The sequence below is a fragment of the Otolemur garnettii genome, unplaced genomic scaffold (assembly GCF_000181295.1).
Source record: "Otolemur garnettii isolate 467f Iridium unplaced genomic scaffold, OtoGar3 scaffold00026, whole genome shotgun sequence".
Classification (NCBI taxonomy): Eukaryota; Metazoa; Chordata; class Mammalia; order Primates; family Galagidae; genus Otolemur; species Otolemur garnettii.
In genome coordinates, this window is record NW_003852421.1 from 7,789,585 (window position 1) to 7,794,398 (window position 4,814).

Genomic DNA, 4,814 nt, shown 5'->3' on the forward strand with positions numbered 1-4,814 from the left:
AAAAAAAAAAAAAAAAACCCAGTTAATAGTACAAAATTAAAGTGACAATCACTTTTCTAAGCACGATGGCTGCTTTGGAGTTTGTGTTTTTTAGGTTCTCTGCATTCTCGATGTTTCTAACAGGGGTACAAATATGATACTAAGCAGAGAAGAAACTGCTTCCTGACCAGTGCCCATAAGGCCTGCTGAATCCCAATAATAGTAACAATTTAAGGAGCTGGGAGTTCCCTTTTAGGAAACTTACATAGGTTAGAGCCTGAGATAAGGTGAGGTAACAAATGTGGGGCCAAGTAAATTATTTCTTATTACCAATGAAAGTAAGATTTAGGTCATTTGCTTTGATTCCTGTCTACCATCCTGATCTCTGTAGTGAAACTGAGTAAAGCTTAGTGACACTTCCAGCTGAATCTATGCCACCTGCTCTTTCACATGAATGTCTGCAACTTTAAAAAGGCTAGAAATCTTGGTGCAGCAACTTACAGTTCATCATTTCTAGTGAACTGAAGTCACTGAATTCCTGAACTTCGATATATAGCAATCAGTAAAGACCCCCCCATGAGGAGGATGGCCTGTTCTACTATGCAACTTTGGAGACTCTCTGCTCTCCTAACTCCACACGCTCTAAAAAGTATTGCATAGCTTTTGACCTTGCTAAATGAATTTCTGATGCTGACTATGTATAATTTTATCACTCAGACTAAGCCGTATGCAGTGGCCAGACTATCATTTGGAACTCTAGAATACTCTCCTAACAGTACTCCAAGCATCCCTACAAACACAAAGGTCTGACCACCTTGTGAATTCCTTAAACAAATAACTTAAAAGAAACATATCCTTTGAAACTGGCCGGGAAGCCTATCAGCAGCCTTTATTCCACCTCAGGTAGAAGAAAAAGAAAACCTGACCCATTTTTAAATGAGACTACTTAAGATCCTTATTCTGTCAGAAGCTAAGATGCAAATTAAGATTAAGAATATGAAACAATAGAGACAAAGTAGATAGTCTTAGAGCTCTCTGAAGGTTATCTGGTGAAATCTTCAAGAAAAGAAAAGTAATAGTAATTTTTCTTCTATTCCATTGATGTATGTGTCTACTTTTCTACCAGTACCACACGGTCATCTCCCTTTTTTACATTTTTTTTTAAAGGCTAGTCAAGTGAAGCAGCAGGAGAAGGAACAAAGGAATCTGTAACTGGTTGTGATCAATTAGCTGTAACCCCCCTGCGCTGGCACCTACCCACTCTGTCTTCTTGATTACCGTTTCTTTATGGTAAGTCTTAAAATCAAGTTTTGTTAAGTTTTTCACTTTCTTCTTCAACATTGTTTTGAGAATTCCAGCTCCTTTGGTTTCCCACATAAATTTCAGAATCAGCTTGTCAGTGTTCCACAGAAAATTCTTAGAGAACTTCTGACTGACACTGTGTTGAATCTATGTGTCAATTTGGGAAGAAATGACATCTTCATAATATTGGGTTTTCCAGCATACAGATGGTCTATCTCTCCATTGGTTTAGATCTTCTTTGACTTTTTTTTAAATCACTGTTTTGTAATTTTAACCATCTCTTGGATATATTTAGTTAGATTTATACCGAAGTATTTAATAGACTTTTGATGTTATTGTATAATGAATGGCATTTTAAATCTCAATTTATGATTGTTTGTTGCTAGTATATAGCCCTGTAATGTATTTCTGTTTATCAACATCGTATCTTGTTACATTGCTAAACTTACTACATCTACAAGCTTTTTCACAGGAACTTTGAAATTTTCTATATATACAATCAAATTGCATATAAATAGAGACTGTTGTATTTCTTCCTTTCTTCTCTGTATGTCTTTTATTTCCTCTTTAAAACTCACCATACTGACCAGGACCTCCAATACGGTGTTGAATGGGAGTAGTGAGAGCAGACATCCAGTGCTTGGTCCTTCTCTTAGGCAAAAAGCTTTCAGTCTTTCACCATTAAGTATGAAGATGGTTGTAGGGTTCAAGGTCATTTTTGTTTGTTATATAGCTGTCCTTTATTAGGTTGAGGACGTTTCTTTCTTTTTTTACTGAAAGGTTTTAATTGTTAAAATGGTTATTGAATTTAATCAAATGTTTTTGTTGTGTCTATTAAGATGATCATACTTTTTTTTTTTTTTTGAGACAAAGTCTCACTCTGTTACCCTGGGGAGAGTTCCTTGGAGTCATAGCTCACAGCAACCTCAGACGCCTTGGCCCATATGATCCTTTTGCCTCCGACTCCTTAGTCGCTAGGATTTCAGGTGCCCACCACAACACCTGGCTAGTTTTTCTATTTTTTTTTTTCCAGTAGAGATGGGGTCTCACTCTTGCTCAGGCTAGTCTCCTGAGCTCAAAGCAATCTGCCCACCTGGGCCTCCCAAAGTGCTAGGATTACAGGAGTAAGCCACAGAGGCAGGCCTTTCTTTAGTTTTAGATGGTTAATTAACTACAGAATGTTGAATTAACTTCTCATTTCTTGGATAAAGCTCATTTGGTCGTGAGGTATTACCGTTCTTGTATATTGCTGGATTTTGTCAACCTAAGTGACAGAGTGAGGCTCTTCAAGAGAAAACAGTATTTACTTAGGAATGGGCATTGTAATGGGAATACACTTACTATAATAAACGATGTGTATATTTAGGGAGGTCAGGAAGACAATAGTTTTTAAAAGAAAAATGAGTAGGATTACATAATTGTTTTGAGATAATTTATTGTTTACTAGAAAGATGAGTAGAAGGTGATACTAGTTAAAGGTTGGCAGACAATTGCTGGGTAGATGTGCTTGCGAAAGTTCTTCTATTGTTTTTTGTAAGGAAAGTGTTGTGCCTTTCTTCTTCCTTATGTGAGGTTGAGATTTTTGCAGTCTTGTCTGAGGTTTCTTGTTATTAGGCATTTGTGCATGAGAACCCTCCCTTGGTGGCTTTTCCTGGCTTTATTTGTCAGCATTTTTAAGACAAGTGGCTCCATTTATATTCTAACACTTTTCACAGTTTAATTTACTGATCTATCATTGAGAATGTTTTTTGCATCTGTGTCCTGAATTACTATTCTATTGTTTCCTGATAGTATCTCTGTCTGGTTTGGGGATCAGGGTAAAGCTGGCTTCAGTAAAAGAATTGGCTATTCTTCCTTCCTGATCTGTTTTCTGGAGAGGTTGGTGTAGAACTGGTATTGTTTCTTCTTTTAAATGTTTTGAAGTACATACATTTGAACTCACATGAACCAGTTTTCTTTCTTAGCAAAATGTAAAATATGAATTAAATTTCTTTAATAAACATAAGACCATTGGAGTTATTTATTCTTTTTTATTTTTTTTATGATTTTTAGCCGGGGCCAGGTTTAAACCTGCCACCTCCCGTATATGGGGCCAGCTCCCTCTCACAGGGAGCTGAGCCACAGACACTGTCCTATTTATTTATTCTTGAGTGAACTTTGCTAATTTGTGTCTTTCACATAATTTGTCCATTTTATTTAAATTGTCAAATTTGTTGACATGAAGTTATTCATCATATTCCCTCATTGTCCTTTAAATGTCTGTCACCTGTAGTGATGTTCTTTCTTTCATTCCTAATACAGGAAGGAATAGCTTGTTCTGTTACACTTGCTTTTTTGCGCATCCCAGATACTGTGTTTCTAACAAATTCAAGGTTCATGGCAACTTTATGTCGACCAAGTCAATTGGTACCATTTTCTTGCAACAGCATGAGTTCATTTCATGTCTGCGTCACATTTTGGTAATCTCACTATTTCATTTTTTGACCAGTAACCTCTAATGTTACTATTTTAATTGTTTGGGGGGCACCATGAACTGTGGCTCTACAAAATGGCAAATTTAGTTGATCTATGTTGAGTGTGTTCTGATTGCTGCTCTGACCAGCTGTTCTCCCATCTCTCTCCCTCTTCTCAGGCCTTCTTCTTTCTGGAGGCACAGTAGGATTGAAATTAGGCCAATTAGTGGCCCTGCAATGGCCTCTAAGTGTTCAGGTAAAAGAAATGAGTAAGTTTACTGAAGAAGGTATGACAAAAGCCAAGATTGACCAAAAGCTAGCCCTTTTGCACCAAGCAGCTGAGTTGTGAATGCAAAGGAATAGTTTATGAAAAAAATTAAAAGTTCTACTCCATTGAACACACAAATGATAGGTCAGCTTATAAATTTGTTATTTTCTTCCTCTGAATTAGTTTTCTTTTTTTCTAATTTCTTAAGGTAGAAATTTAGATTATTGTCTTCAGTCCATTAAAGCTGCTATAACAAAAATATCTTCAACTGAGTAGCTTACAATTAACATAAATTTATGTCCCATAGTTCTAAAGTCTGGGAAGTTCAAGGCCAAGGTGCCTACAGATTTGTGCGTGGTGAGAGCCTACTTCCTTGTTCATAGACAGCACCTTCTTGCTGTGTGCTCACATGGAGGAAGGAGGTGAGCTAGTTCTGTGGGCTTTCTTTTATAAGGGCATTAATGCCCTTGATCAAGGCTCTGCCTCTGTGGCTTAATCACATCCCAAAGGCCCTAATTCCTAATGCCATCACATTGATAATCAGGTTTTAGTCTGAATTTGGGGGAGACACAGGCATTCAGACCAAAGCAATTATTAAGATTTGTTTTACCTAATGTAAGGATATACAATCAACCCTTTGTATCCATGGGTCCTGCATCCATAGATTCAACCAACATCAAATCAAAAATATTTAGGAAAAAAAATGAACAATTGCATTTGTACTGAATGTATGCAGACTTTTCTTCTCTTGTTATTATTCCCCCCAAAATTCAGCATACGAATAAATTACATAGCATTTACATTGTATTAGG

The 4,814-nt window shown here is 36.7% G+C and overlaps 1 long non-coding RNA gene across 1 annotated transcript in view; it reads left to right on the plus strand.

The window, feature by feature from the left end:
• The first annotated feature begins 1,171 nt into the window (after window positions 1–1,171).
• Window positions 1,172–4,814, plus strand: part of LOC111724786 — a 17,193-nt gene continuing 13,550 nt past the window's right edge. Inside the window, exon 1 of the long non-coding RNA XR_002773012.1 lies at window positions 1,172–1,269. This is a non-coding gene — a long non-coding RNA (uncharacterized LOC111724786). The remainder of the gene's footprint in view (window positions 1,270–4,814) is intronic.